This window comes from Macrotis lagotis, chromosome 1 (assembly GCF_037893015.1).
Source record: "Macrotis lagotis isolate mMagLag1 chromosome 1, bilby.v1.9.chrom.fasta, whole genome shotgun sequence".
In the NCBI taxonomy this organism is placed as follows: Eukaryota; Metazoa; Chordata; class Mammalia; order Peramelemorphia; family Peramelidae; genus Macrotis; species Macrotis lagotis.
In genome coordinates this window covers 255178264-255184017 of record NC_133658.1, presented here as the reverse complement: position 1 = coordinate 255184017, position 5754 = coordinate 255178264, and the positions used below count along the sequence as shown (strand labels likewise).

The following is a 5754-nucleotide window of genomic DNA, read 5'->3' as shown; positions in this document are numbered from 1 at the left end:
TTAAAGTCAACTTACACATACTTAGTTAACTTAAAAAACATCTAACCTTTCAAGAATTAAAAGGGGAAAAGGGGAGGGGGGTTGGAGAAAGGGAGAGGGAGTGGGGGAAAAAGGGGAAATAACAAGGAAGGGAAGGGAAAAGAGAAAAAAGAGAAAGGGGAAAGAAAGGGAAGGGGCAATACTGGAGGGCAAACACACTGAAGGGGGTGGTATTCAGAAACAAAATACTGGTAAATATGGAAAAAGCGGGGGAAGGGGGGAAAATACAAACTGAGGGAAGAAAGTATGGAGGGCAATAAAGAATGAGTAATCATAACCTTGAATGTGAATTGGATGAACTCTCCCTTAAAACATAAGCGAATAGCAGAGTGGACTAAAAAACAGAATCCAGCAATGCTGCTTACAAGAAACTCATTTGAAGCACAGAGATACATATAGTGTAAAGGTAAAAGTTTGGAGCAAAATATATTTTGCTTCAGTTGAAGTAAAAAAAAAAGCAGAGGTAGCGCGGCGGCAGGAGCAGTGGCAGCGGCAGAGGGACAAGTGCGAGCGACCACCATGGCGAGCGCGACGGCCACGGCCATGGCGGCCACGGCGGCCCGGGGGCCAAGGAGGCGCCCCTCCGGACGCGTCGCCCAAGGGCAGGAGAGCCGCCCCGCGGGCCCGGCCCCCACCCCACACCCGGGCATGCCCCAGGCCGGGCACCACCCGCCAGCCGCACCACCTGCTCCGCCGGACAGCGGAACCCTTCAGGTTGGGCAAGATGATCACAGCCAAGCCCGGGAAAACGCCAATCCAGGTGCTGCATGAGTACGGCATGAAGACCAACAGCGTGCCGTGTATGAGTTCGAGAAAGCCCACAGCCACCGAGTGACCGTGGGTGAGATCACCTGCACAGGTGAAGGTTCAAGTAAGAAAATGGCAAAGCATAAAGCTGCAGAAGCCGCCATTGGCCATTTGAAAGCAAATGCAAGTCTTTGTTTTGCAGTTCCAGACCCAATGGCTCCTGATGCTTCCAAGCAACCAAAGAATCAGGCTAATCCTATTGGTTCATTACAGGAACTGGCTATTCAGCATGGCTGGAGACTTCCTGAGTATACACTTTCTCAGGAGGGAGGACCTGCTCATAAGAAAGAGTTCACCACAATTTGCAGACTTGAATCATTTATAGAAACTGGAAAAGGGGCATCAAAAAAAACCAAGCCAAGAGAAATGCTGCTGAAAAGTTTCTTGCCAAATTCCGTGATTTCTCTTCTGATAGCAATGTCTCCTTAGCAAATGCACTAGGAATACTATTGGGTGTACTTGGAATACTCTAAGGAATTCAAATGGGGAGAAAATAACTTTACTGAGAAGCCTGCTCAGTATTCCTAATACAGATTACATTCAGATGCTTGGAGAAATTGGAAAGGAACAAGGTTTTGAAATAACATATTTGGACATAGAACTGAGTGTGAATGGACAATACCAGTGTCTTGCTGAACTTTCAACCAGCCCCATCACGGTCTGTCATGATTCTGGGATCTCCTGTGGCAGTGCTCACAGTGATGCGGCTCACGATGCCCTACAGTATTTAAAGATTGTGGCAGAGAGAAAGTAAACTTGGAGCAACTCTAAGAAAAATACTTCAGCAGCATTAGCACATCAAAGAAGTTTCCCCCCCCCAAGTAAAATGTTGACTGTAATGTTTAGCTTGTGTGATGTTTCTAAATCACTTTCATAGAAAATCATCAGATGGGAGTTTTCATTCTATCACAGCAGTGGTTATGAAGTAAGCTCTTTTTAATGGCTTCAACTTTGTATTATTTTCTTGTATTTATAAACTTTGTATCATGAAGCAGAATGTAGCACCCAGTACAACGCCATACACACAGTAGGCAGTAAATATTTCTTGTTTATAATGATGATGACGATGATGAAATAAACTACTACTGAGCAACAGTTTTTACTGGTGCTTACCTCCTTCCTCACCCAAAGCTTAGTAAAGGGATTTCTGAAGAACCCCTTTATAATGCTGGTGTCAAGGGACAGGACTAACACCGGCCATATAGGCTAACTGTTATATAGGACTTTTTTTCCATGTAGTTGTTATGTTTCAGGGGGCATGATTTGACTGCAGTATAAATGAATCCATGTAATAAGGAGCTGTATTGTAATGGGGTTCTACTACATTTTATTAAAAAGCTACTGACTTGAAAAAAAAAAGCAGGGGTACCAATCCTTATCTCAGACAAAGCAGCAGCAAAAATAGATAGCATTAAAAGAGATAAATAAGGAAACTTTATCCTCCTAAAAGGTACCATAGACAATAAAGCTATTTTAATACTGAATATATATGCACCAAATGGGACAGCATCCAAATTCTTAGAGGAGAAGCTGAAAGAACTGCAGGAAGACATAGACAGCAAAACTCTACTAGTGGGAGACTTCAACCTCCTGCTCTCAGATACAGATAAATCGAATCATAAAATAAACAAGAAAGAAGTTAAGGAGGTAAATAAATTGTTAGAAAAACTAGATGGGGGGGCGGAGCCAAGATGGTGACAAGAGCTGATCATGTCTTAGGCGCTCTCTCATAAATCTTCGAAACTAAGGACTTTAACTAAATTTTCAAGAGACAGAACCCACAGAGGGACCCAGTGAGGTAGTTCTACTACTCAAGGTAACCTGGAAAAGAGCAGAAAGGCTCTGCTCCCCCGGGGTTGGAGGGGCTGCCTACCAGAGGGGTGGCCCGGCAGAGCAAAAGAACTTCAGCCTCCCCGAGGCAGCCCCAGGGTGCTGGGAGCCAAGACTCACAGCAGTGGGGGAGTTTCCTCAGCTATGCTGCAGAAAGCACCAGGTACAAATTGGGGGAAGAGTAGGGGGGACCTCTGCCACAGCGAGCATGTGAAGTTCAGCCCTCAGGGCACACAGCAAGCAGCATGGCCACTGCATTCCAGATCCAGGAAACAGAAGCAGGCAGAGCAGGTAAGCAGGAGCCACCAAGGCATGAGCCCACTGAGCTGAAGGAGGGGAGTAAAGAGAGAGAGACTGCAGAGCTCTGCCCCTGGAACAGGACTCTGGAGCTCTGAACACATTCAGATCCTGATTGCAGTCTAGGCCCCCCCCATAGAACAGCAGCCCCTCCCAACCTCAGCCCCATGGCAGAGGGGGGCACATATGGTCATTCACAGACCAGGAGGGAGGACAGAGCCTCACACACTGAGATCCTTGGGGGAGTGTCCAAAAGCTCAGGAAGCACCCCAAAAACAGGCTTAGGCTGGGAAAATGAGCAAGCAGAGAAAAAAAAAGGAACACTATTGAGAAATATTTTGCAAATGAACTCAAGAAGGATAAAAACACTCAGTCTGGAGATGAGGAAGCACAAGCTCCTGCATCTAAAGACTCCAAGAAAAACAGAAATTTGGATCAGGCTATGACAGAGCTCAAAAAAAGACTTTGAAAATCAAATGAGGGAGTTAGAAGAAAAACTGGGAAAAGAAATGAGATGCAGGAAAAACATGAAAATGAAGTCAGCAGCCTAGTCAAGGAAATCCAAAAAAAAAAAAATGCTGAAGAAAATAGCATGATAAAAGCCAGCTTAGGTCAAATGGATAAACCAGTTCAAAAAAGTTACGGAGGAGGAGAAGAATGCTTTAAAAAGCAAAATTGGCCAGATGGAAAAAGAGATAAGAAAACTCTCTGAGGAGAACAAATCCTTCAGACAAAGAATAGAATTCAGGGAGATTGATGAATTTATCAGAAATCAGGAATCAATACTTCAAAACCAAAAAAAAATGAAAAATTAGAAGAAAATGTGAAATACCTCATTGAACAAACAACTGATATGGAAAACAGACTTAGGAAAGATAATTTAAAAATTATTGGAATACCTGAAAGTCATGATCAGGAAAAAAGCCTTGACATCATTTTCAAAGAATTACTACAGGAAAATTGACCTGATAGTCTAGAAGCAGAGGGAAAAATAGAAATGGAGAGAATCCACCAATCCCCCCAAGAAAGAGATCCCAAAAAACCAACCCCTAGGAATATTATAGCCAAGTTCTAGAACTCCCAAGTCAAAGAGAAAATATTACAAGCAGCCAGAAGGACACAATTCAAATATCGCGAAGCTGCAGTCAGGATCACACAGGACTTAGCAGCAACTACAGTGGAAGCTCATAGGGCTTGGAATATAATATACCACAAGGCAAAAGAGCTTAGAATGCAGCCAAGAATCAACTACCCAGCAAGGCTGAATGTCTTCTTCCAGGGAAAAAGATGGACTTTCAATGAACCAGGGGAATTTCAAATGTTGGAATGGCCAGAGCTGAACAGAAGGTTTGATCATCAGATACAGGACTCAGGTGAAGCACAGAGACTAGAGGAGAAGGGGAAAATATGAGAGACTTAATGATGATGAATTGCATGTATTCCTGCATAGAAAAATGACACTAATAATACTCATATGAACCTTCTCAGTTAATAGAGCAGGTAGAAGGAGCTTTTGTAGTTGAAGCACAGGAGAAAGCTGAATTTGAAGATAAAATATGGTGTAAAAATGGAGTTAATAGAAAAAAGGGGAAATGTAATGGGAGAAAGAAAAAGAGGGGGGAATAGGCCAAGATATTTCATATAATAAGATTTTTCTTTATTACAATGAGCTATTGCAATGATATGGAAGGGGGGAAGGCAAGGGGGAATGAGGGAATCTTTGCTCTCATCAGAGGTGGTTAAGAGAGGAAACAGCATATATATTCAATGGGGTATAGGCATCTGGAGTAAGAAGGAGAAGGGGGGACAGTGGAAAGGGGGGGGAGGATGTGAGTCATGGAGGAGAGGATGGACCATGGGGGGAGAGTGCTCAGATATAACACGTTTGCCTTTTACTTCTAGCAAGGGGCTGGGATTGGATGGCCTGTCCGGGACCATAGGGCCAGGTGGATGCTAGGCCTAAGGGGTGGTAGGGGGGCTTGGGACCTCTTGGCCCCAGGGCCAGGGATCTGTCTGCTGCGCCACTCAGCTACCCTACAGCAGAGTCAGAGTGAAAGGAGAGAGAAAATATAGTACATGGTAGTAGAGAAATACGAAAGGAGGGCGTTGCGATCAGCAATGGCAAGGGTGGAAAAATATGAAAGTAACTTTTGCGATGGAGTTATAAAGAATGTGATCAACCCACAACAGAGTTGGTGGTGTTGGAACAAAGACTCAAGCACATTTATTATTATTATTATTATTATTATTATTATTATTATTATTATTATTATTATTATTATAATTTGGGGGGTTGCAGGGCAAATGGGGCTGGGTGGCCTGCCTGGGGCCGCATAGCGGGGTGATTGTTGGGTGTCTGAGGCTGGATTTGGACCCAGGTGCTCCTGGCTCAAGGGCCAATGCTCTGTCCGCCACCCAGCCACCCCTACTATTATTACTATTTTATTTTATTTTGGCACTTTTTTTCTTTTTTTTCTTTTTGGTCTTTGCAGGGCAGTGGGGTTCGGGTGACTTGCATGTCACACGGCTGGGTGATTGTTGGGTGTACGGGACCGGATGTGGGCTCAAGTGCTTGTGGCTCCAGGGCTGGTGCTCCGTCCATTGCACCACCTGGCCATACCTACAATTATTACTATTTTTTTTATTTTAATTTTTTTTCTCTCCCCTTTACTTTATCGCTCAAGAAAAATTGACCATGTACTAGGACATAAAAACGTAATTATCAACTGCAGAAAGGCAGAAATAGTGAATACATCTTTCTCAGATCACAATGCAATAAAA

General features: G+C 43.9%; 1 pseudogene; it reads left to right on the top strand.

The window, feature by feature from the left end:
* Window positions 1-687: 687 nt before the first annotated feature.
* On the top strand, window positions 688-1646 carry LOC141515960 (interferon-inducible double-stranded RNA-dependent protein kinase activator A pseudogene; annotated as a pseudogene).
* Window positions 1647-5754: the final 4108 nt, after the last annotated feature.